Source organism: Amblyomma maculatum, chromosome 7, assembly GCF_055883805.1.
Source record: "Amblyomma maculatum isolate TAMU_Amacu chromosome 7, ASM5588380v1, whole genome shotgun sequence".
NCBI lineage: Eukaryota > Metazoa > Arthropoda > Arachnida > Ixodida > Ixodidae > Amblyomma > Amblyomma maculatum.
In genome coordinates this window covers 25,702,388-25,729,831 of record NC_139350.1, presented here as the reverse complement: position 1 = coordinate 25,729,831, position 27,444 = coordinate 25,702,388, and the positions used below count along the sequence as shown (strand labels likewise).

The following is a 27,444-nucleotide window of genomic DNA, read 5'->3' as shown; positions in this document are numbered from 1 at the left end:
CACCTACACCTAACCAGGTCAAGATCATGTTTTCACGTTTTTTTTCTTCTATATATTTTACAATGCTTCAAAAGAAAGGAAAAGCGCAGTATCTGTCTGACCTTCAGGGGTGTCCAAGGTGAAAACTTCCCTGATGCTGACGGCTCGAAAAAGCTGACATAGTTAAGCTCTCGCTTCAAAATGGAAAGCCATCGAGGTTGCTTCAAACATTTAGGAGAAGCTGCTTACCGAACACAAATTTGTCGGAGCAGAATAGTTGTCCGAAGGGTCCCGAGCGCCCAGCGTCCATGATTCCCAGATCGAAGTCAACCAGGATTGCCCGAGGAACGTGTTTACCTCCTGAGGCAAAACATTCGCGGAATCTCAATTCTTAACTGCTGTAAGGCGCAAGCCTTTCCTGCGAGTCTTTGCACTCATTACCGCTTTTTCACTAATTTGTTTTTTCGCTGCCTTGTCATTTTTATACTCTTTTTTTAATTCTTCCTACTTTTTCATTGGTTATTTTTATATTTATTGGTCTACTTTTTCAATCTTTATTACTTTTTGTATGTTTACCTCTTGACTATTTTCGATGTTGCGACCAATCATGAGGCCTCATATTAAAGCTTTGCAGTAATTTTGAAGGTTTTAACATAATTTTGACGTCCGTGCCTGTTTACGCCTGCACACTATTTCAATGTCCATGGCTATTTCGACATCGAATTTATTTTTCTAGGCTCTAAATAATTATTCTTCATACAAAAATTTTCTATGGAGACATTTTCTCACCCTCTACTTCATACAGTCATCTTGTACTCATAAATTCGGCAAGGATGGTGTGACATCTTCTGCGGGCGGACAATTTCTGCTCACACCCATGAGCCCATAAAGGATTTCGCCTTAAAAATACGTCTCATTCACCGGTACGACGGAATGCCTGTGCATATCCCTAGTGGGATAATGAATGTTGTACTGATACAAAAGAGAGGTTGAAATGAGCTAAGGAAACAAACGCAACAAAATCTTAACAAGTGAAACAAAATAAAATCATATTTAAATAGTGTTCTAATTTTTCTCTGTAGGAAACTTTATAGAGAGTCAGTGCTTTAAGCTGGCTTCGAATTGCTTTACCTTATACTCATCGTATCAGCAGAGCTCCTTTTGAAATGATTCGAAGTCAAGTTGCATTATTATTATTGCTCCTACACCGATGCCTTCCTTACGCACAAAATTACTGTCGTGGTTTGCAGTCCGCTAAATTCTACATGCAGTGAGAGCAGCGTGCGCATTTACTCAACGTTGGTCAGTATGAGCGAATTGTACAGTGGCACATGCAGCTTCAAGTTTTCGCACGCGCCAGAGAACGTTACTGCAACGATGCGCGTAGATACAGCTCAGGTGTCTCAAATGTTGAAAGTATGTGCTGAGAGCGGCAGGCAATATCCCATACCTTTTCTTTACTGCTCGTGCGGAACAAATAAAAAATATTCCAACTCCTTCAGGCAGGCATGATGTGACTTATACACGGAGTTGGTCCCTTAAATACGTGCGGTTTATACATTGAAACATTCTTGACACATTGAAAACGGCTGCTGCATGTTTCAAACTCCAATATCTCGTAATCTTCGTCCCGTATTTCCAGTTCTCGTCATTTTCGCAATTTTCACTCTAATCTGATTGATGGAAACACCGGAACGTGAGATGGTGGGCACCGAACATCCAGTTTTGTGTCTGCATCCCGCCTCGGTGGCGCAGTCGTTAAGATTCCTGACTAATGTCCCAAGAATACCCGGGTTCGAACCCTACCTCCGATGGCGGCGTTTCAATGGTGACAAAACTGAAAGGCATCCATGCCCTATGCGATGTCAAGTGCTCATTAAGGTCCCCTCGTGGTCTAAATTACTCTGCATAGTCTCCACTTTTTACTAAGGTATTTACTAAAGTAATCGCTAATCGAATCAGGACAACTTTAGACTGCAATCAAGCAAAGGATCAAGCAGGTTTTCGGAAACGGTACTCTATTATCGATCATATCCATACAATAAATCAGGTGATAGAAAAATGCTCGGAATATAACCAGCCCTTATACACAGCATTCATTGATTACGAAAAAGCATTTGACTCAGTCGAAACATCGGAGGTGATGCAGGCATTGCGAAATCAGGGGGTAGACGAGCCGTACGTGAAAGTGGAAAGTGCATGAAGATATATATAGTGGCTGCACAGCAACCATAGTTCTGCATAAACAAAGCAACACAATTCCCATAGAGAAAGGTGTTAGGCAAGGATACACATTCTTCCCAGTACTATTCACAGCTTGCTTAGAGGAAGTATTCAGAGACTTGGAATGGGAGCAGTAAGGGATAAGGGTTGATGGAGAATACCTCAGTAATCTGCGATTTTCTGAAGACATTGTCTTGCTAAGCAACTCGGGGAATGAACTGCAAATAATGATTGATGACCTAGACAGGAAAAGTAGAAAGGTAGGCTTGAAATTCAATATGCAGAAGACTAAGGCAATGGTCAACAGCCTCGGGAAGGAACAGCAGTTTACATTAGGTAGCGAGGTATGGAAGTAGTAGGCGAATATGTCTACTTAGGACAGGTAGTAACCGCAGATCCGGACCATGAAAAGGAAATAACAAGAAGAATAAGATTGGGATGGAGCGCATTTGGCAAGCACTCGAAGAGTTTGACTAGCAGCTTACCGGTATCGCTCGAGAGGAAAGTATACAACAGTTGCATCTTACCTGCACTCACATATGGGGCTGAAACATTGAGGCTCACCAAGAGGGTTCTACTTAAGTTAAGGACAACGCAGAGGGCTATTGAACGAAACATGGTAGGGGTAACATTAAGAGATAGGAGGCGTGCAGATCGGGTCAGAGAAATAACCCAAGTTACTGACATTCTAGTGGAAATCATTAAGAAATGGGCATGGGCTGGACACGTAGTGTGAAGAGAGGATAACCGATCGTCGCTTAGGGTAACAAACTGGATTCCAAGGGAAGGAAAGCGTAGCAGGGGTCGGCAGAAAGTTAGGTGGGCGGATGAGGTTAAGAAGTTCATACAGGGGTCAGGTGGATGCAGCCACCACAGAACCGGGTTAAGGCCTACCAGGAGATTCCGCGGGATGTTCTGGTATATTGTATCCGATATAATTAATTATAGGTAATGACAGAAAGGGATGAGCAGGAGAGACAGAGGAAGAGGGGGTGGTGGTGGTAACTATGATGAGGAGGGATGGGATACTGGACACGACGTATGCCAGCCTGAGCGAGCGGCGGCACTCTTGGTATCCAGGGGAATGGATAGGGGACGGTTGGGAGGAGGGGAGGAGGACGCGCGAGCAAACGTCCGCAGAGGCAGAGGGGCCGAAATACGGAAGCACCGCGAGGAGGTCCGCAGAACACAGAGGGCTATCCTGGGTGCCCCGCGGGTAACACACACAACACAAGCGCAACCACGTCCGGCAAGGCCGAGCCCAGTGCAGGGTCGGCTTAGGTGCGAGCAGCATGCTGCTCGACAAGCGTCCTGGCCCGATGAAAGATCGAGACGCCGGGTTGACTGCAGAACCGCAGTACACTGTCACGTCGGGAAGTCCGGGTGGCAGTTGGGGTGGCCGCTGAGAAACCGCTGCCTTGATAGCGGCGCGGCGGGTAGAGGTCATCTGGGAAGATGGCACTCCGAGGACCGTGTGCAGGGAGCACACGAGACACTGTCTCTGGGTAAAACCTGGAGGCAGCGGAAGGGACCGCAGAGGTACCTCAGCCGAAGCAGAGGCGCGGCGGGGGACGCTGGAGGAACCACCGGGTAGGGAGGCGCGTCGAGGCCCGAGAGCATGACGTTAACGGGGTTGCTGCTGAAGCAGCAGGGATGGCCGCAGAAGCGGCAGGCGACGATGTGTGCGTCGAGGCCCACGAACCTTGCGGTCCACGGGAAACTGGCATGGGCCAGCAGGACTGCGCCCCCGAAGGAGCAGCAGGTAGCCTAGGCGGAGGGCCGCGATTCCGGACCAGCACTGGGCCTCGCCTCGAGCGCGGGCGACGTCGGTGCGCGGCAGGCGGCGTCCAAGCTCAAAAGGGGGCCGCACTGGGAAGCTCCTCAAGGGAGGAGGGTGTGCTGGCAGGGCGAGACCTGGCATCCCCCACAGCACGGGACACACTCGCACGCCCAAGGGTCGGGGTTGTGCTGGGAGACGGATCCGGGCTCCGCTTCGGCTGGAGGGCTGGATGGGACCAGCGAGGATGGGCCAAGAAGGCCCGGGGAATTGCGCCGGTAATCACCGGAGCACAGGAGGACTGAAGGTTGCGACGGGCAGAGTGGGCGAGCCAGCGCCGGAGGGAGGCGAAGGCGAACGAGCGCTCGGCGAGAGCGGGCGCGCGAGCTCGCCTGAGCGAGCGCCGCACACACCTGCTCCCACCGAGAGCTGAAAGGTGACTGACGCGAGACGAAACGCACAGAGTCGGCAGAGAACGGAACGCACGTCCGCTCCCCTCAGAGGCGAGCGAAGAACTCTGAAGAAGAGGGGGAATGTGCTGCAGGCAGCATCCTCTATCTCTTCCCCTCCTTCTCTTTCTTTCCCTACCGCTCTTTGCCTCCTTTCTCCTCCTTTTCTCCTGATCTTTCCTTGACTTCTAAAAAAATAAAAGGAAGTAATAATGTTAGAGTGCTTATCGGCACAGTGCTATCAAGCACTAAACTCACAATATCACAGCATATGGTTTTGAAAAAAAAAAACGGTTAACCGGCACAGTAGACGGGCATCTTAACAGTTGGTTTGGGTTAAAAGGAAGGCGCACTATGTCATTCTAGGTGGGACCTACCGACTTGCAAATGATGGCGTAAATTAGCCAACGGCGATACCAAGCTGAATACGCCGGTTGTCGACCGGGATACAATTGGAGATACACGGTTCGAATCCCCAGCACAAACGGGCCTCTAACTTGATTAGGAGGGGGATGCCACGTAGAAAGCGAAACGGCATGACACAACCCCGAACGCTCCACAAATTACGGCTGCGTCACAATTGTAACCAAAAGTATGCGAATTGTTTTTTTTTTTTCGACTTTTCTTACACGATACCTAAATTAGGAAGTACGGTGACGGAGGCTGCTTTTGGACCAGACGAGCCCAATACGTTACCGCGTAAAAGCAATTTAGCAGATGAGGCTGGGGACTGAATTGTTCAACCCACATCAATAGCAGCAAAGAGGAGGCAATAGATACTGATTAGCAATTACGCGCCAACTGAACGAAAGCGTAACGTCAAAAGAACATGAGCATATGCTTCTTAAGGAGAAAACATTTCAGACAGAAGAGAACTACGTCACTAATGAAACTGAGTTGCGTTTAACGGATGCTAATGGAGCGTCCACATTATTTGATATCAAATACTGTATTATTCTTGTGAATAATGTCGCAATTGTGGTATCTCTATCATATATTGTATATAAAATTGTCTACCTTATAAAGAGACACCGTTATTGAAAGTAGCATGTGACTCCGCATGATATAGTTTAGTATAGTGAAACAGGCAAACTCCAGTTCGCCCCGGCAGTTCCTCTAAACTTCCTTGGCAAGCGATCAGCTGTCACTTAGAAGCTGAATATAGGGATCCCGACCACTGGCGGCTTTGTTTCGATGGAGGAGAAACGGAGAGGCGTCTCTGTGCTTTGCGATGTGAATGCACGTTAAAGATCCAGGTGGTCGAAATTACTCTGTAGTCCTTGATCATGGCACCTCTTTCTCTCTCTCCGCTTTCACTTCCACATTCCTTCCGTTTCGGTACGGCTTAGGTGTCCACAGAACGATTGTGACAGATAGTGCGCCTTTATTTTCCTGTGATATAATTATTATTAGCAGAGTAGAGCTCACAGGGCAGCCGTTACAGTTGCAAAGTGAATGGTAAACCAAAAGGATACTGTTCCAGTGGTGTAGGTCGGCGTAAGTACAGTAATCTGAAAGCATTTCTCTTATACTGCGGAAGCGATGGATACGAACCCACGTCGCTCTTCGGGACGAGAACGCACGTGCTTCTTATGGACTAACTCACCACCTTCTATGGGACTCGAACTCTCTGCATTCTCTCCCTAAACACATTTTCTCATTATTGATTGACTATATGTGCCGACACATTCTGATGACATGCTCTGCCGACATGCCCAATACACGCCACTAATGATATGAGTTGGGTTCAATGGCACGTCGTATGCTAATTAGGCTGAAAATGTTTTCGCCCCAATAAAAAGCGCACGCACCAGGAACTCCGTCGTAATAGACATTCATACGCTCGAGCTAGAGGTCCGAATCCCCTTGGTAGACCTTGCATGGAAGGATGCCATGCTCGTCAGAGATGACCTCCCAGGACTGCAGACGGGTAGATATGTCACTAATCAGACGCTTTCAAACCTAACCGTGATAACAAACATAAAAAATCCCATTCGGGCCTGAGGGTTCAAGCTGTGCGAGGAAAACAACATAATTTCAATATTGCAAGGAAAAGCAACATGCCTCACGTTTTTCAAAAACAGAATTATGTATGAGCAAAGCATTCCTTAGGTCCCCCTCCGAGTTACGTGGCTCAATGCTCGCAAACCTTTGGCGAAGTTTAACAACATACCAGTCCTATATAAATCGCGTTGTTCTTCATAATCACTGCACATGTGAGGTATTCTTCGAATGCCTCTTCGTATGCCACCCACACCCATGTCCCGCCTCTTACGAGTGAGTGGCAGAGGCAAAAAGCTCCAACCTCTAGAATGCGCTGCCACACCGAACTCTGTTACTGCTCGGGTAATGAAAGCAGCCGTCAACGCGAATGAAGAGGTCACAAACTGGCGGCGCACTATGGTTCGCATGTCTCACACGCACACACAAGAAAGACAAACTAAGCAGCTCAGAACAGCACCTACTATCTGCCGCGGCTTTCTCAAGCGTCGGTACTTACGTCCTTAGTCTGAAATGAGACTCTCGAAATTAGCTTTGAGGGCGGTGCAGTGGCTATCGTAAAACACACCGAAACCTGCCGGAATAGGCGAGCTCTTAGCCATGAAAAACCACCGAGTCGGAAGCGCTGCTTACCTTCGCTCCATTACATCTGCCTCAAAAATTACCTCCGACTTCAAACCTGCGAATCTTAATTATGCCAAAGGCTATATATATCCCGCACCGCTGCTTGCATATTACGCTTATGGCAGCCCCGGCACACCATAAGCCTCATCTGGACGCCAGCACATGCCGGCCTCCCTGGCAACGGGGAGGTTAATTCTCTAGCCCGAGGTCTTACATTCCGGGCTAGTGAAACGGAGCCCTCTCTACAGGCCGGAGAGCGCCTTCTTTCCTTCCGTCATATTCTCTTGTACTATCGCGACAAACGAAGGGTATATACACTCCCAGCCCCCTCTCTCACTATAGCGCATGACGTACACTGGCGGAGCTTGCAGACTCGGACTGCTCCATACCTTACATTTCTTATGCCCGCTACCCCGACCAGTTTTCCTCATCATGCAGACACTGCGGCAAACCAGGACACTTCCTACACATCCTTGTTACATGCCCGACCTTTCCTCATCCCCATCACCGAACGTCGCAGATTCCTACTGGGAGTCTCTCATGAAGATCACTTAAAGTCAAGACCAACGGAAGATTATCTCCAGTACTAAGAGGAGGATTGCTCTTCAAGGACTTTCTTTTGCCTTATAAGGGTGTCTCCTATGGTGTAAGGGAGCGCCCAAGTTTTCCAGGGGGCTTAGCCCCTACTGTTTCTTCAATGGAAATAAAATGTTTCTACCACCACCTACCTTCGCACAGGTCTGGTTGCCGCACTGCTCGGCCTGCAGCTGTAACGTTTCGCTCCTTTTGGAGTCCCCCTCCGCACATGCCGTTCTCCGGATTGTGAATGCTAGTCAGGGGCACGGGTGAGATTTGTTATAGCCTTCCGCCGCATCATTACTTACTTCTTCTTCGTTCGTTTCAATACGATTACTAATAGTAGTGTTAAAACCCTAACACAGCCAGAGAAAGTGCTACAGCGGATCCATTCCTGAGGGAAATGCATTTTTGAGCATCGGTATAGCATTTTCTGCTGGCGTAGCCAATGTAGTGCGAAGGGTCTGCGCTAGGGCAGCTGGAACTACTTATCGTATCGAAAAGCATCCCGAAGCACGGGGCTCTATAATGTGGGAGCAGGAGCGCAAGTTGTACACGTAGCTAGCACATGTCTAGCTTGATTCTACTTTATTTTTTGGCGATGTTTATTACATCGGGGCATAAATATAATGTTATGAAAGATGAAAAATATTGTCAAATAAATGAAGAAAGCTTGGTTGATGTAATAAAGTCGAGGAGCTACGTTCCATTTTGCCGAAGGAGCGGTTGCTATTGTTGGTGCGCCCTACGATATGGCACATACCCATGAGAGGGATTGGCCACACATGATTCCAGTCAAAACGATAATATGCTGTTGGATATGAGATTAAAAAATACACTAATTCTTATAAATTTGCCTAATTGCAAAAAGGCAGTACCCATCACAAAAAAAAGGTTAATTTCGACTCAATAAGAACCTGAACAGGAGAAACAGCGGAATCGGCAGACCTAACAGGGAATTGTACCAGAGCCTTTATCAAATTTCTTACAGTGGAGCGAACTGTGCCGCTGCTGAAGCCCAACAGAGTAGCGCCAAAGGAAAGTAAATTTAGAACACTCAAGAATGCGGATAGATTTTTGCAAGGAATTTCAAGGGAGGGTTTTTGCAGGGAAGCGAAAGGGCGTGGCAGGACAGGGAAAAATGATCCAATGTCTCAGGTTCATAACAGTATGATCACATTCCTGAAGGAGAACAACCAGGCCTATGAAGATGAAAATTACAGGGAGGAATCCTACACATCAAATTTGTAAGAAACCCCTCGAACTGAAGGGAAAGACACTGACCTGGACTCCATGTATACTTCAAATGCTGCAAGTCTTCAAAAGATAGACAGGGTGAATTTGAGATCTTCATCCAAATAAATAGTTTGAATCGCGCCTCCACCCATAACAAGAAGCAGTGAAGTAATGAAAGGAAAGTGCCATTCAAGAAAGCTGACGCAAGAAAGTACGTGGATTCGTTCATTGTATATCCACAATGGCCGAGAACCCACACAAGTCTAATTCAACCGATATGAGTTGTCGCGAGGTCATAAAGCTGCCAACGAAAAATAGATGGAATCTAAGAGTACAAACTGAAAGAGCGTCTGTCGCCACAATAAAGCTGCAGTGATATAAACAAGCTCTTCGGGTGGGTAAAACAATTGCAAAAGATTTCACAAAAAAATAAGGGGGTATAATCTGAAAGGCAAAGGGAGCAAGCCCAATGAAGTTGAGAAGAAAAAATACCAAACCCCGCTTTTTTCTCACAATGTGCAGCATCAGTGGCAATTACAGCATATGATTGAAAATGTTGCAAGTGGTTATCGAAAATGGGAACCAAGGTAGCCACCAGCAAATAATTGTCATGATTGTTTATAAAGGTCGTCATAGACAAAATTAAACTTATACAAAATCTGGCTCGTGAAATTAAGCACACATCTACTCACAACAGAGATAAAAGCGACTGCACATATACGATCTGCAGCTATTCATAGCGAGATTAAACGGTACAAAAAAAAATAAATTAGGTGAAGGAACAAATACTATTACGGAACACAATAGAAAGTAATTATAACTTCTATAGTTGACTCTGCCATAAGTTGCAGGAAACGGGAATTCAAAGGAGGTACTCGAGCCTCAGAGTACATGACATTTATTCCAGCAAAACTAGGAAGGCCAAGCCAAAGCCGCAATGCTTGCCGTTTCTAAGGAGCGCCACCTGTGAAAAAGACGCATCGAATTCCAGACTTGGCCCAAAGAAAGTTTATAAGTCATAACAAGGGCAGATCTTCTCATGCCATATCTCTGTGGCTTGCGCAATGGAGTACACTCAAAGCGCGAGCCCCTTATCTCTTAGCATGCTCCCAAATACTTAATAGTTCCAGCATTCTTTCTTCCCGTAATGAAATTAAGGTTGCTGCCGAGAAGCGCAAGCCTATATGTATTTAAGGAATACGGAGTATACGTGAATCGAGGCCCGTTATTTGTCAGGGCTCTTTAGAGTACCGTAGTTTTTCCAGCTCGAGCACATTAAAATATAACTGAACGTTTATCTTAACGGCTCTCTAATCTGTGACAATCTTCATAATCGGTGTGTTGCATGTGCCCCGATTTTCGCGTGTACAAATGACAAATACATTGTGTTGGGCAAAACAGAGTTATTCATGCGAGTAATTATTTAAAGTAGTATAACATTACCGGCAAAATTAATGTATACTCTACTCAAGGATTTATTTTCGATTAGTGATTAACAAATGCAGAAGTCGCGAAAATGTAATTAAATGCCACTCACCGAAAGGTAAACAAGCCGTGCAGATGAATAAAAAATATCAAACAGACAGCAATGCTTGAATAAGGCATGAAAAGTAAATTAGCCATGAGGGAATACATTCATAGTGTGCACTCGAGTACTGAAACTTTCTACCATCGACAGATATATTTTATTGCTTATGAGGAGGGCAAGAAAGAGCACTCGATAACGCGTCGTCTTCGTATGAGGCAGTTATTGGCGCACACAAAGAAAAAACGGAAAAACTCGAGAAGCAATAAATCGAGGGCAAGAACCTAACATGCAGACAATTCACATGTTAATAGGGGTCCGAATTCAAATCGGGACACTAACGCACGTTTTATTTTTCGATTGATTGAGCAACATTTAAGTAGTCGAGTGAATATTGTGAAGGGGTAGCGGCAACGCCGTATGTACAAACATGAACACAGGCGTAACTGCATGGAAATCAACTTTTCATTGGAGCTGATTTAGGTCCGCAAAAGTACTCAGAAACTCGGTGGCGGCGATAGCAAAGAGGAGTTTATTGGGTACAATGGAGCATACAATTCAAATACACAGACCATCAAGGACGCGATATTTATATAGTATTCCATGAATGGGCTGTTTAATGCACTTAAAGGATAATCGCAGGCATAACTAAAGCTGCCCGTGCGACTTCTCTGCAATGCGAGGCAAGAGAGGTCGCCAGCGCAGCCCAGCCCATCACGTTGTAGCAACCTTATCACCCCCAGCAATGTCTGGCAGGACGAGGGAATAAAGCCATGAAGAGGCAGTATATATGTAGGCACTCCGCTTATTCAGGGCCCCATCTACAAACTTTAGAAAAGGTACAGGCGTTGCGAGGCTTGCAGGCTAGTACAGCGATGTCGGGATCTCAAGCCTGTCCCTTCGTACAACAAGAAAGCGCGTGTGCCAGCGCTGCAGTAACAGTGAGATAACACGCAAGTTTCGCAGTCCTCGGTACGTTGCTCTAACTGGAGTCCGACGCGCCTTATCGAGGCAGCAATGTGCTTTTCCCGATGAACGCAGCCGACACCTTCAGGTGCCCAGGCGAGATCTCACACAGTGTACTCTTGATGATGTTTTCGATCCATTTGACGAAGCAATGCGAATGAGGGTTCTGCATGTTGTGCATCTGGTTATCGACATCCTGCCTATTCATCCGGCCCCTGAACTCAGCCGCCACTGCCAGGTAGCGACCCTGCCATCATGTTTTTGGCGTCAAACATCTGCAGCGGCAGTTGCTACACACTCAGGGCCCTGTACTGCTCGCTTCCTCGCGAGCTGAATGGAGCGAAGCCAGTCAGGAAGAAGTGAAGGCCTGGAAAGGGCACCATATTCGCGGCCAGTGTGCGAAGGTCAGCTTTCAGGGGCCCAGGAAGCCTGATTGAGAAAGATGTTCGATTAGAAGCCTCACAAAGGGAATAAATTTGCGCAGTCTATGTTGGACGCCAATCTTGTGTGGCAGTATAAATTACCCCGCTCACAAGCCTGCAAAATCGAAAATGGCCAATAATTAATGTAGTGATGTCGCAATTTACTGTCTTAATTGAAACCTTCCGAATGCTTGTTTTACATTAAGTACTAAAATACTAAAATTGCTTTTCTTGTTATGCGCCCAGGCCACCTTGCGTCAGCTATCTGCACCACCCTGTAGGGTATTACAGCGATGAGAAAAGGCACGGAAAGGCATGGGGCTACATATGCTATATATGACGGGACATCAGGAATTCAATAGATGGCAAACATATTTGGCGAACGTAGTTAATATATCTATGCCACCCATGTCAGCTCCAATAAAAGACGTCTAGATATTAATTTTTTTTGCTTGTAACAGAAGTAATGATAATTTTACACGGACAGGCTGCGTTTTTTTTTTCAATGATTTGTATGCACATAATGCAGACAGTGGTCCAAGCAGAAAGGGCCATATACATGTTAGAAAAGAACTAACAGATTGCAAGAACAACTTACGAGTGAGTTGTGACACACAACCGAATTCGAAATAGTATAGTAAGTGAAATCAGTGTTAGACTGTGAAAAGGCAAGTCGGCCTTGCCAACAGAATCGGTCCCTGAGGGTGAAGCGACAGACCGGACGGAGCGAGTTGGATCGGGGCTGCTATTTCAGCCTGCGGCTCCTTTTGGAGAATATTAAATTACATGTGGACGTTACTACTGCCGCTGCAGATTCAGTGCGTAATGAAACCTGCTTCGCTTCCTGTAATTAGCTGGTGTACAAAGTACAGTTATGATTAGTTTACGAATCAGACATAAAAGCCGAGGGTGCTTTCTATTTACGTTTCATGCTTCAATGAATTTTTGCGCGAATATGTGTACATTTTTTTAATAACTTTCAAGGCAACTGTGTTTCCAGTGAGCCTCATATTGAATTGATCGCCGCTGTCACTAGAAGCAGGCGGTGGAGAGTTGTGAAACTTGCGGGATCTTTAGGAAATGCATTTATTCGCCTAATTACAGGAATGCAGTTTTTGCGCAGCTTTCAAATAAACTCACCCAAGGCATGTGATCACACCCGACATAGTTTCCGAGACCAAGTGGTTACGATCTTCGTAAGTGGGAGTCGGGATCCTCTGGGTCCGAAAGAAGATGTCGCAAAGGGCTCCGTTGTCTATGCAGACAGTTTCGTCGGCATTCCTTAACAGCTGGTGCACTGGCATGGTGGCATTGTAGGGCTCGTCGATGGTGTCAGAACCCTGGAGGTAGAAGCACAAAGCCCACTGAGAACTGGGAGCACTCGCACCGGCGAAGGCAATCTCTAGAAGATCTCGAGAAACTTTGAGCGATCTGATTCAAAGGCGCGGAAAATACGTCACAAAGAAAATCTCAGACCTTAGGCGAAGGGACCGCGCTGAAGGTGTTCATCACGCGGTCCGGGTACTCCTCGCGGATCTTTGAGATGAGCAGAGTGCCCATGCCAGATTTGGTGGTTCCACCCAGGGAGTGGTAGAACTGGAAACCTTGCGGGCAGTCGCAGTTCTCCGCTTCCCTGCTAGTGACGTCGAGCACAAACTCCACCAGTTCGGCACCCTCCGTGTATTGGCCCTTGGCCCAGTTGTAGCCTGCACCACCCTGGCCTGAATGAAGGTGGAGGTTATTTAAAGCGTGTGTTAAGACATTAAAATCGGAATCATTTTTACGGGGGCAAATAAAATCCTCTAGATTTATGTACTGACAGAATGCCTAATGAGGAAACGAAAAGAAGGAATGCAGAAATTAACAAGTGGGAGCTAATAAAAAACCCCTAAAGCTTCGCTGACTCCTAAGGAGAAGCCAAACCCGTCGAGTGAAGCGTCCGCGACGCTATTTGTGAGGGGCAGGAAAGATGAGCCAGTTGCCACAGAGCGTGCCTGCTGAGCGAACAGAAACGTGGAGGCTGTTCAAATGCGCAACATTCAACACGATCAAGACAAACATTGTTAGTTCATGCACGGCTGTACGAACCTTGTAAAAACGACACCAGGAGTCACATTTCACAAATTGCGTTCGTTATTGCTGATTGCGAACTCGCTGTGCTCCTTGCATTGCTGCGTGTACATGCGGGCGGTTTCTTCTTTTCTTCTAGGCTTTCCTAAAACGCGAACACGTTGTGAACGGGCTGTTAGCACAAGGGCTGGCAAGAAAAAGGCCACCTACGTTGGGTTCAGTTTACTCCAGACTTCTCTGACAGGACTGAACAAACGGCACGATTGTGCATACGCTGTCTGACGGTTCTGTTATTCCCGGTGCGTCTGCAGGCGCCGGCAATCAGTATATAGGCTCGGCACAGTTTCTTCTCTCAAATAATTTGTAGAAAGCTAATGAATCTGTTCCCGATTATTGTGGGAAGCGTATGCAATTCATTTGGTCGGAAAGCCGTTATCGTACCCCAAAACTAAAAAAAAAAAGACTTTTCAGAAAAAATATGGAGGCCTTGTGTTGTGCTTGTAAGGAAGTAGAGCCCTACGTCGTTCACGCGATGACTCGTCAAGTCGGGTAGAATGTGGATAAAGTTGGATTATGGACTGATTAAGGAGGGCTAGATGGAGAAAGTTGGATTAAGTTTCTTTAGGTTAATTCTTTGAATGGGCTGAACAAACGGCACGGTTGCGCATACGCTCTGTGACGGATTTGTTATGCCCGGTGCGGCTATAGGCGTCGGTAATCAGTTATAGGCTTAATGGTGCGTTAATGGTGACTTAGCGAGTAAGGGGAGATTAGTCCGCATTAAGTTGTATTAAACGCTATAATGTGTGGGGCCCCGCAGCTCCTTTAAGTGTTTTAAACCGCGCGCGCGTGTTCCTGTTTGTACTTTGTTCGCGCTGGCAGTGCGAGTGCGCATGATTGAGTAGATAATCAAGGACCAGCGGGGTGTGCACGGACGACGGAAAGAAGACCGGCGACACGAAGATGCAAGGAGTGCCTGCGGAAACAGCCTAGGCGTATTCGCGCGAGTTGCTGTAACGCGAGGAGCAATGTTTCTTCTGCCGCCGCTAGCGCTTTGGCCCTATTGCTCGTCCTATTCGCTCCGCATGTGTGTTTCGTCTCGCCGCTGTAACGCCTTGACATGCTTCCCGCTTTTCTTTGGTGTTCTATTGTCGCGCGCATGAACAGCATGTTTTCAGTGCAGCAGCGCCTGATGTTTCTTTTTATTTAATGCCTTTTCGTTTATCCGGAATAAACTGGTGTTTTTAAGAGACTGGATTTGTCACTCCTCAGGCTCGCGGACCCGTTTTTGTTTTTTTTTGGAGGCGAGGCCTTGCCGTTGTCAGATGGGGAGGGGGATTGACACCCGAAGGTGCCGTGCCCCAGAGTCACACATACCTCATCAGCCCATCATCATCCATTCAACACCTCCGGCAAGGTCCCCCCCTCCCCCCAGGGCCAAGTGGGGTCTGGGAGAGTTTTTTAGTTCGAGGTGAGGGTCCTACCCGGACAAGGGGGCCGCCGCGTGATGCCCTCACAGGAGTGAGTGGCATCTGACGCAAAGACGGCCTACAGCGCCATCGTGGCATCGAGCCAACGAGGCGGACCTTCATGACAACACGAGTATCACTAAGGACAACCAATCCCTGTGATAAAATCATAGTGACACAGAGAGTGTTCCACCCTTAACCGAGAAAATCACAGACGGCCCGCACCAAACCTACGAGAACCTCTGCTCACCAAGGATGCGACGTTCCCGCTGCAGGCAGAACCAGACCTCTTTCCGTACCTTTGCGATTACTTCATGGAGGCCCGGAACTCTGCTGTTGTATGCGGCCGCGCAGCGTGCCAACCATACTTGGTACGCGCACTCCACGAGCAGGAGGACGAACTGGTTAACGTCCACGCCTGGTACAGCATACCCGGAAGCTGGCGAGGCCTTCATCTGGCGCTCAACGTGGGGCAAACCACAGCTAGAGCAAAAATCACGTTCGGCGCCAGATGTGGGCCTCGCCTTCAAAAAAACGAGTCCGAGCCATGGTCTCGCCCGATGAGTGACAAATCCAGTCTCTGGCAACAATGAAAACTAGGGCGGATTAAGTTTGATTAGGATAGCTTGATGTGGAATAAGGCAGTTTACGTGGGATTAAGAATGATTTCTTTTGGATTAACTTATATTATGGCGGATTACGTCTAATTAAAAATGATTACGCTGTACTCAGAAAAAATACGTTAGATTGAATTATGTTGGAATAAAGGTGACTAATTTGGGTTATGCTAGAATAAATTACAGTGATAAAAAATTGATTTCGCATTCATAGCACGTAAGAAGCAGCCCCTACTTCAAAGGCAACAAATTGGCAATTGATAACTAAGGGTCCAGGAAGGGGCTGCATCGATTGGAAGCCGAATTGATGTCACTCAGACACTTGATTTCAAAATAGCGCCTGGTGCTGAGTGCTGAGCTTGTCACCAGAGAGAATTATGTTTCCTAAGTTGAAGGACCGCATCATAGACTACAAACCCTGGGTGAGCATGTCAAGCTTTGCAAAGGTACTGTCGAGGTGTGCGTAAAATCAGGATTCATTACATAACAAAAGATTGGAATGTTTAGTACATATACAAACTGAGGTCCTACCTTTCGAGGTTTAACTTATTCTATGAAGAAATGAAACTTCAGTAAGCAACATCAGGACCATATAATTAACCATGAGTAGTGTCCCTGTTCATAATGTTTAAAAAAGAACGCATGTAACGATGATATCGCATTGTGGTTTGCTGCGTCATCCATACCTTGGGAAGATTGGGGAATAATGTATTCTGAAGAGATCATTTCTTGTTGACACTTCAGCAGAGTAGCACTTCTTGATTTTTATTAGCTTTCTTCTGCTATTTGAGAGTTTTCCATGAACTTGCTATTTTAGTCATAAGTATATTTCTGCTAGTAAATTTCGTTTCCCAATATATAAAGCTTTGACGTTCGTAATGATGTTGGCAATTCTGTGTAACTGTGTAACCCACCAGTATTAAGGTTCCTCTTGGATCCTTTGCTGTTGGTTTCTTTGTTAGCTGGTCACAAATGCTTGGTCACAGAACTTCATAGCACCTTCTGATTTCAAGCTTAATAAAGTGGCTTGTATCACTGCAATTATGAGGTTGACTATTTTGAACAATATGAGTTTCTCTTTGTGAGGAATAGGAAGCTATGTTTCTCCTCTTGCTTCTGTTTTCAAAATACGAAACTGAATTTTTATTCAGGTTTGTCGAATCATTGTTCCGCATAGGTTGAATTGTTTTTCGCATATTTCAGACTTTCTGCAGAAATTAGGTTTATATAAGCTTGAGAGCGAGCCTTAGAGCGAACCACAAGCAGAGAACCTTGGAGAAGGCATACACCTCTCCCCTTCCTCTATTCCTTACGGTGTGTCCACGGAAAAATGACAGATACTCGCACTTCTTTCCTTTAAGCCATTTACTATTATGCAGTTTCTATTCCTGTTCGAATTGACAGTTCCTCTAAACTGCCTTGGCAAGCGGTCAGCTGTCACTTAAAATCTGAATATAGGGATCCCGACCACCGGCGGCTGCGTTTAGGGAGGAGAAACGAAGAGGCGCCCGTGTGCGGTACGATGTCAGTGCACGTTAAAAATTCAGGTGGTCAAAATTACTCCGTAGCCCTCCACTATGGCACCTTATTCTTTCTCGCTGCTTCTTCCTCCGTTCCTTTACGGTGCGTGTCAGGGATCCACAGAGCAAGTTTAACTGATAATGGGCCTTTTCTTTCCTGTCAACTAATTATTGTTACGGACGATCAAGGAAAAAGAAGCGGGCAGTGGCGCGGACAGGAGCGCTCGCGCTAGACCCCGCAACATTTCATAAAACGTCATCTCAATGTCATTGACCATCTCTCTGTTCTCCTGCTTTAAACAGCTTGCCGCTTCGTAACAATATTAACGGAGTAGAGCTCACAAGGCGACCGTTACAGTAGCAAAGTGAACTGCCAGCTAAAAGGAAAACAATGTAAAGGTTTTAGTCGGCCTAAGCGCTTTAATCTCAAATCATATCTCAATGCTACTGAAGCAATGGATGCTGAACTGGCGACTCTCTTTAGACTTACCCACGACCTTCTTTTGGACTTACTGAAGACCTTCTATAGGACTCAAACCCCCTAAATGCTCTCCCCAAACTAATTTTCTTATTATTAATTGAATGTTTGCACCGACACCATCTGATAACATGCTCTGCCGACACACCCTGTACACGCCACTTATGAGATGAGTTGAGTTAATTGCATGTAGGCTAATAATGAAGCAGGAACTGTTTCCGCATTATTAAAAAGGGCCCGTACCAGAAGCTCTGTCGTAATAGACATTCATACGCTCGAACTGGAGGTCCGAATCCCCTTGGCAGATCTCGCATGGAAGGATGCCATGCTCGTCAGAGATGACCTCCCAGAACTGCAGACGGGTAGACATGTCAATTATCCGAGCGCTTTCACACCTAACCGCGACAAGTATAATCATTCACATCGAGCCTAAGGGCTCAAGCTGTGCAAAGAAAACAACAATTTCAAATGCCAGAAAAGAAACGTACCTCGTTTTTTTTTCATAGAATACTGTAGGAGCAGAGCCTTCCTTTGGAGCCTTACGGCTTACGTAGCTCAACACTCGCGAAACTTTGGCGAAGCTTAAAAGCACACCTAGCCCTTATGAATCTAGTTGTTCTTCACAATCGTATCACAGGTTAAGTATTCTTCGAATGCCTCTGCGAATGCCACCCACACCCACGTCCCGCCTCTAACATCGAGTGAGAGGCGGAGGCAAAACAATTGCCGATGATTACGTTACCTCCTAATGCGAAAATGGAGCGCAGCTCATCACCTTTTTCATCTTTTTGATAGATTGAAGCAGAGATTTCGAGCTAGACATGTATGTACAACTACAGAATACTTTTTTTTTAATTTTTAGCACACATACCTTCAAGAAACATTCCACTAACAGTTCTTGACTGTCATAAAGGAAGCTTTGTAGTCGTCCGAAGCCATCCAATACGACGCCTATTTCTCTTGTTTCACTGCCACCTTTCTCCTTTTCTTTACAGCTCGGTTATGGTGTCTGCGCAGAGTAGTGACAGATACAGCGCCCTTTCTTTGCGGTCAAGCCATTTTAAACGCCGCTGATGCCTGCTGTATTTCTGCATGCAGAGTGGTGCGGCGTTCTAGGAAGCGCCAAATGAAAGGCGCCGCACGGACGCCTGGATCGGACACCCGGCGGGGTCAGCTTCGTATATGCGTGAATCTCCTGGAGACGTCATCACCAGTCATGACGTCACGACCGGGTGTGACGGCATTATCCCTTCCGATTATTAGGCACGATCGGATGTGCCATCATGATGAAGTCACATCCAGTCATGACGTCACGGCCGATGGCGTGATAGTGGTCTGTCATTAATCGTGACTATTTAGTCAACAATTATGACTAATTAGAATTAGAAGTAGTTAATGACTAGTTAATCCTTAGTACTGGTGTGTGACTAGTTAGCCATTAGTACTGGTTAGTGTCATCGGGGAAGCGGGGAGCTGCGCTGGGACGCTGAGAGCAGGGCGGAGCTGGTTACGAGGCCGACGGAGACGCGAAACGCAGGAGCTCCAGCCGAAGAGCTCCACTCTAAAAGCTGCAACCACCAGAATGTGACGCCACCCCATCTGCAATATCAAAGAATACCGTTTTGTATGTCGGCTGTGTTATTGTTCGGATAGTGAAAGCAGCAGTCAATGCGAATGGAGAGGTCAAATCTAGCGGCGCACTATGGTTCGCAACTCTCACACGCGCACACAGAATCCAAAACTAAGCAGCTGAGAACCGCACCTACTGTCTGCTACGACTGGCTCAAAAGCCTGTACTTACAGCCGTAGTCTGAAATGTGATTCTCTAAAATCGCGTTAAGAGCGGTGCAGTGGCTAACGTAAGAGGCACCGAAACCTGCCGGAAGAGGCGAATTATATGCCGCGAAAAACCCCCAAGTCGGAAACGATGCTTACCTTCGCTCCGGTCTGGTTGCCGCACTGCCCCGCCTGCAGGTGCACAATCTCGTCCATGTTGGAGTCCCCCTCCGCAAATCCAGCTCCCAGGATAGCGACTGCTATTCAAGGGCATGGGTGAGCCCTTTTATAGCCTTGCGCCGCATCACCACTCACTTCCTCTTCGTCTCTTTCAATACGATTACTAGTACTAGTGGTGAAACCCTAAAACATCCAGAAAAAGCGCTACAGCTTATCCCTCCCTCAGGGAAATGCATTTGTGAGCCTGGGCATAACATTTTGTGCTGACTTAGCCGAAGCAGTGCGAAGAGTCTGCGCTAGTGCAGCAGGAACTACTTATCGTATCGGAAAGCACCCCGGAGCACAGGGTTCTCGTTTGTTGGCGCAGGGGCGCTCGTGGTACACGTAGCTAGCACATGTCTAGCTACAGTTACTTTCTTTTTTTTTTGCGATGTTTATTGCCTCGGGGCATAAAACGAATATTATGACGGATGAACAGTATGATCAAATAAGTGAAGAAAGGTTGGTTGATGCAATAAAGTCGAGTTGTGACGTTTCATTTCGTCGATGGAGCTGTTGCTATTGTTGGTATGCCCTAAGATAATGGCGCATACTCACGAGTGGGATTGGACACACATGAATCCAATCAAATGGGAATTACGCGGTTGGATATGAGTATAAGAAATACACTAGCACATATAAATGTGTAATACAATTTCAAAAAGGCCGTACTCGTCAGAAAAAAGATTAGTTTGAACTCAATAAGAATCTGAAGAGGAGAAAAAGCGGGATCGGCCCACCTAGCAAGGAATTCTACAAGAGGTTTTAAGGTTTTAACAAATTTGTGTACTGTTTCGGTCAACTGGCGATATTCTGAGTTTACGAACGCGAATCATGATTCGTTTCGTTTCCAGAACGAATGCGAGACGTGTCAGAAAGAGACCATTTGTATCAATAACAGGCCTTGCCGAAAAGGTGGCAAAAGAATCTGCATTGTTTTAAACTTCTTTTTCGTCCTTTAGCGCTTCGCCTACTGTTGTCGCTACCAACGACAGAACACTACTTAGTACCTCCATTTTGAATCCATCGACAGAATCGTTTCTGTGTCGCTAAAAAAACGCCTGGCGCAAATCAATCTTCGCTCGTGCACAGGAAGCTAGAGGAGCTTCTGTCCGGTCACGCCCCGCGTTTCACATTTCACCACCACGTCATGAATGCGGCGCTTCAGTCGCGGGACAAAACTTCAACTTGGGTTACCTTTGACCGAAATCGCGTATGCGTTATATCCGAAGTTACGGTGACTTTTGTAGAGCATCCAGCTCGTACACGGAAGGTACAAGGTTCGATTCCCGGTGCCCCGTGGTACCCACCGGTTTTTCTATGGGTACAAGATTTGTCCAGCATGGCGCTCAGCTCTTCTGGGGTGAAACCTTGGGAAAGGGTCATTGACAGAAAAGTGCCACATATGGGCTCCTGCCGTACGTGACGGACGATGATGTCCGATGGCGGAACGAATCAGTGACGCTTAGGCGCAACTTTTTTAAAGTTACTGCTCGTCAAACAGTATCCCCCTGGCTTACATGAAATCGCTCAGGCCGAGCCTCTTCCTAGGAGCTAAGTTCCACAAAAATGGCGTACATCTACGCCGGGGACTGCTGCTGTACTGTTTCAGTGTGGTCCTCGTCGAGGCTACGGCAGTGCCAGTAGATCTCCCGGTGCGCGTGTCGTCCCTGTCTATTACTGGCCTTGCGTTGGTCATGTGTGGGTCCAACTCACGTGCATGGGCCGGAGAGGTCGCAACTCCCCCTGGTGCACTTTCATGACATTCACCCCCGCCAGGCGCCGCAGCGCACCCGACTTTGGTAACTCTCTTTGTGCCGCATTTCAAGCGGTAGTCCGATTCTACTAATTTTTCAGGTGTCTTGGTTTAGACGCCGGTCCCATAGCTGGATCCATGACCTACCGCCTACGGCATGCGGTGTATCCACAACCCCCGCATTGGTGCCTGGACATCCCTCTAGAGGAGGATAACACAGAAAGACAAGTACGTGGACGTCACGCACACAAACACACATCCAAAGCACCTTTCTAGGCCTTATTCAAGACTACGTGGATGTGCCCGCAGTTCTCAGCGAGATTAGCCTCTTCCACGGCGCTCCCCGTGAGAACCGTCCGCCAGATCGGGGGAAGCATGTACCCATTTCGACCGGTTGGTAGGCCGGCGGTGGGTTTCGAACCTGCCATCTCCCGATGTCGAGGCGGGCGACCAAGCCACTCGGCCGCAACTGCGGGTGGGACCACCTGGAGATCTTTAATATGCATTGATATCGCACAGCTAGCACACGGACGTCTGTCAGTGTCACCTCCATCGAAGCGCAGCCGCCGGTGATCGGGATCGAATCCGGGAACTCCGGAGCAATAGTCGGACATAACTGCGCCATCAAGGCAGGGATTTCACTCCTACGTCTCCCCTTCCCCTCCTACTCGGTTCATGTGTCACGGAATAAATGTGAAAGATGCTGCGGCTTCCTTTCCTGGAAACCAGTCAAAAAATCTCGGTTGAGATGGAACGGAAGGATGGGCATTTCAGGCAGGTGTACCAAACAACAACGTAGATTCGAATTCTAATGAATAGATAGAAATGCATACCCTGAAAGCAAATAAGTAATAAGAAAGAAGCTTCAGAATTCGCGCTACAACATGAAGCACTAACCTTGCTGACTAATATCAACTCTGCTCTCTGATTTCCATGAAAGGTTTCGGGATTCCACTGTAATCACCACTGATGCATCTGTGACCGCACAGAAGGCAGCAATTATAAATTTTTTCGCAATGGCTTTCTGGATTTTTTGGTGGGTGTGCCAAATTACACATCCATTCTTTTTGGTAGAGTTTATAAAAATTGGGCTTGCACTTTAGCAAGTTCTCTGCAATCAGTAAAAATTCTCTTTTCCAAAACTCAGACTGTCTCCCTGTTTTGTTGTCATTGGAGTCAGCACGGGATGCTCTTTTCAACCGCCGAGTAAAGTATTTCATACCTAGGTAGGTGGTAGAAGTAGGCTCCGTGTGGGTCCCCCATGTCACTGCTGTATTTTCCAGAATGGAGCGGCAGATTTGTCAAAATCAGCGCCTGGTGCACCTGTTTTAGGTAACATCCCTAGTATCATCATTTTTTAAATGTCTCGCCTTCAACCCCTCCAATACATAGCCGCCTCGTACAACGATGACTTGTTATGTGAAGCTGGCAATCAACATGTCATACATGGAAATTCCGTTCATATAAATCAAGGCAGTGTGCGGTAGCGGAGACTATTATGCGATGCATAATCGCTCGTCTAAATCTCTACGTATTCAGATGCGTGTTCAGTCCCAGGAACCTTTGTGAGGCTTGCGGTGCGGTTGAAACTATTGAGCATTTCCTTCTTGCTGCCCAAGGCTTTTGCATCAGAGAAGAGTGCATACGTAAATTCCAATAGTGCAATTGGGATTTACTTTACCGGTCCCGCTTCTTCTCTCCTTCGGTGCGAATGCAACAGTATTTGCTTCACCTCAAATTTGTCAACATTTACATAATTATATATCACAACTACGTACAGATTCCCTTTGTAATTTTATTTCAAACGTATATAATTATTAATCTTTGCTCAGTATCTTTTTTTTTCGTTCGTTCAGTTCTATGATCTAAAGTCCAAGGTTTTTCTTTAGTCAATAATCGATTTACTACACTAATCAAGTATCTGCAGTACATTTGTCTGTACACTAAAACCATTTACCATGAAAAAAAGTAGAAGAATTTACAAACCGATCTTGAGTCCCGGCTAGATGCCCTTTCCTTTACTCTAAATGTCAATAAACGTGTTCTTCTAGTCTTTCCGGTCAGTCAATCTGTTTCTGTTTCTCTCTCATACCATCACGAGCCTTAGATCAGGTTATAATGTTTAAGAATTTGAGAGTTTTCGTTGACTCTTCAATGAGCTGGAGACCTTATATTGAACATGTTAAACGTAAAGGAGAGCGCCTTGGGTCTACTCTGTCGCATAAGCCACAGGAGATATGTGATGAGAAGATCTGCGCTTCCTATGATCTATACACTTTACTCGCACCCTATTCTGGAATTCGGCATCGTGATTTTCACAGGCTGCGCTAAGCTTCAACTACTTTTCTTAATTGTACGGCAAGCGTTCCGGCTTTGCCTCGGCCTTCCAATAGTTTTGTGGCAATAAATGTCCTGCACTTTGAGGCTCACGTACTTCCTTCAGAGTCCCGTTCCCAGCTACGTGCGGTACAGTCCATTCTAAAATATTACAATTCTTTTTCATTGTGTTCCCTAGCAATCTTCATTACTTCACCTAATTTATTTTGCACACTTATTGGTCTCGCTATCAAAGGCCACCGGTCGTATATGTGCAGTCGCTTTTATCTCAATTGCCAGTAGATCTGTACTCTCTTTCACAAACCAGTTCTCGCGTATCTCAGTTTAATTTGGTCTATAATGATAATTATCCCAATCATGCCAATTCTTTGCTATAGTCTACCTTGGTTTTCATTTTGGATGACCACTTGCAACATTTTAATGCCGTAATTGCCACTGATGCTGCACAGCATAAGGAAAAGGGGGGGTTGGGAATTTTCCTTATCAATTTGATTGGGCTTTTTCACTTCACCGTGCTGACTATATCACCATATTTACTGCGGAATCTCTAGCTGTTGTTTTATCCACCCGAAGAGTTTGTTTATATCTCTGCAACTTTATGTGGCGACGGACGTTGTTTCAGATTGTATTGGCTTGACGTCTTACACTGCATCTATTTTACGTCGGCAGTTTTATGTCCTCGTGACATCCCATATCAGCGAAATTAGACTTGTGTTGTTTCCCGGCCATTATGGAATTTCAATGAACGCAACCGCGGACTTTCTTGCGTCCGCTTCCTTGAATGGCCCTGTCCTTTCATTACTTCCCTAATTCCCTTTATGGGTTGAGGCGCGATTCAAACAATTTCTTTGGATGAAGTCCTCATATTCACCCTTTCTATCTTTTGAAGACTTCCGGCATTCTAAATATGATTGTAATCCGGGTCAGTGCCTTTCCCGTCAGTGTGAGGTGTTTCTTACAAATTTCAGGTGTAGGATTCCTCCCCTTAACTTAAATCTCGATAGATCTGCCTGTTCTCCTACAAGAATGTGTTGATAGTGCAATGAACTTGAGACGTCGAATCATTTTTCCCTGTTCTGCCGTGGCGTTTCGCCTCCCTCCAGAAACTCTTCCTTGAAATTTCTTGCAAAAATGTATGTATATCCTTGTCTTTTGAAAATTTACTTTCGTTTGGCGTTAATCAGCTTAGCGTCAGCAGCGGGACAGTTCGCTCCGCGGAACGCAAATTTGTTAAAGCATCTAGTAGGATTCCCTGATTCTTCTTCTTATTTTACCTTGATAAATTGTACGTAACCACGAAGAGGGATCGGCCAGGGTTCAGTGTGGACTGTCAGATGTCCTACAGATGCTGAATTAGTCCACTAAATTAATTATTAACTAAACAAAAACCTAAGACTTAAGATCACAGATATGAACGAAAGGAAAAACAATACGGTGCAAAAATTTGAAGTTTATAAATTTGGAATACAATTAGCAAGCGAGTCTGTCCTTAGCTAATGTAGTCATGTAAATACTGGCAAATTTGAGGCAGCGCAAATCATTTTGCACTCGCACCGAAGGAGAGTAGAAGTGGGACCGACAAAGTAAAATTAACGCCGAGGGCATATTCTAACTCACAGTGCATATATTGATAACATTGTTACGGGGGTAGTTTAGCTTGAGGTTTCAGAGAGCGGAGACGGGAGACAAGGCTTGCACACAAAAGGCCTTTCCTGCAGGCACCAGCCGGCACTGCTCGAACGTCGTTGTCGTCTTCGCCAAAACTACCGAAATTCTTCTTTTTCCTTCTTATGCGCATATCAGTGCATGCACCGCCTAACGTAACATTACACCGCCGGCTGAAAGGCACCGTCCCGGTGCGTACAAGCATCCAAACCAGGGTCCATGTAGTACGGCTTTAGGCGTGCAACATGGATCGTCCCGTTGCCTGGTGTAGAGGTATGGCGCGCGGGATGCAAGGGCACAATTTCATATGTCACTGGAGTCACTTGTCGTTAAAATTACGGTAGGGTCTTGTATAACGGGGTAGACGTTTTTCCGAGAGGCCAACGCGGCGAGCTGGGGTCCAAAGCAGCACGAGAGACTCGCAAGAATACTGAGTGTTGCGATAACATAAATCATAGCGACCGTTCTGGGAGTGCTAGGAGACTGCGAGTCGGTTGCGAGCAACAACGTGGGTAGCATCAGCTCGAGCTATGGCGTCACGAGCATATGAGCTGGCAGTGGCGACAGAAGGAAGCAGGCTGTCAAAAGGAAGCAGAGGTTCACGGCCGTATGGAAGATAGAAGGGAAAGTAGCCGGTAATGTTGTGGCGCTACGAATTTATGCAAATGTTACAAATGGCAGCGTTATGCTCCAGTCGCGGTGGTCATCAGAAACGTACATTGACAGCATGTCAGTCAGTGTCCGGTTAAGGCATTCGGTAAGCCCGTTCATCTGTGGATCTTAGGCAGTCGTGAAAGAATGACGAACGATGCACAACCGTAGGATCTCGTCGACTATACGCGCAAGAAAACAACGGCCACAGTCGGTGAGCAGTTGGCGGGGAGCTCCATGGACAAGTATAACGTCGTTGAGGAGGAAAGCAGCGACATCAGTTGCACAACTGGTTGGTATGGCTCGTGTGACCGCGTAGCGTGTGGTGTAATCAGTGGCCACCGAAATCCAATTGTTCCCCGATGCGGACAGTGGAAAAGGCCCCAAAAGATCCAGACGGATGTCGATCGGTCGCAAATTCCAACTGGTAAAACTGATGGCTTTTTCCGGCTTTGACAGCGGTCACAGGCAGCCACGTAGCGGCGGACAGCGCGGTATAGGCCTGTCCAAAAGAACCGGCGGCGCACACTGTCGTATGTGCGAGAGACACCTAGATGACCCGCTGTGGGAACGTCGTGAAGCTGTTCAAGGACGGCTGTGCGTAGGTGCTGTGGGACAACTAGCAGAAGGTCGGGGCCATCAGGGGCCATCTGTATCATGAAGTACAGAATAAGCAGACAGGGATACTGCTACACATACAACGGTGGCGGCATTTGCAGTCGATAGCCGACAAAGTCGATCCAAACAAGCTGTGCTGTGCACACCGCCGCCACAGTGCCCAGCGACCAAGCAGCCACGATGCGAGAGTTGTTTTTCAGGTGAAGCAGGCGTCAGCGCCCCTGGCGGGTACCCGGAAATTCGACATGGAGTGTGTCACGGAGGAGCGATGCGGGGATATGGCAGTGAGCACACTGCCCCCTTCTAGAACACTGTAGTCAGATGGCACCCCATGGAGGAAGGAAAGAACTTCCTCCATGAGGCACCCGCACCCGCCACCGCCATATTTGATCACATGACATTGGCGGATGTCCACGACAATCGTTTCCATTTTGCAGATTTGGTTACGGTTTTGACTTTGAATAGTTCCGTTTTCAGTTTCATTTGTGCC

At 46.7% G+C, this 27,444-nt stretch overlaps 2 pseudogenes; both read right to left on the bottom strand.

Annotated features, from left to right (window-relative positions):
* Positions 1 to 202: 202 nt before the first annotated feature.
* LOC146182838 (tubulin beta-4B chain-like) lies at positions 203 to 8,396 on the bottom strand (annotated as a pseudogene).
* Positions 8,397 to 11,393: 2,997 nt separating this feature from the next.
* Positions 11,394 to 19,924, bottom strand: LOC146182837 (tubulin beta-4B chain-like; annotated as a pseudogene).
* Between the last annotated feature and the right edge of the window lie 7,520 nt (positions 19,925 to 27,444).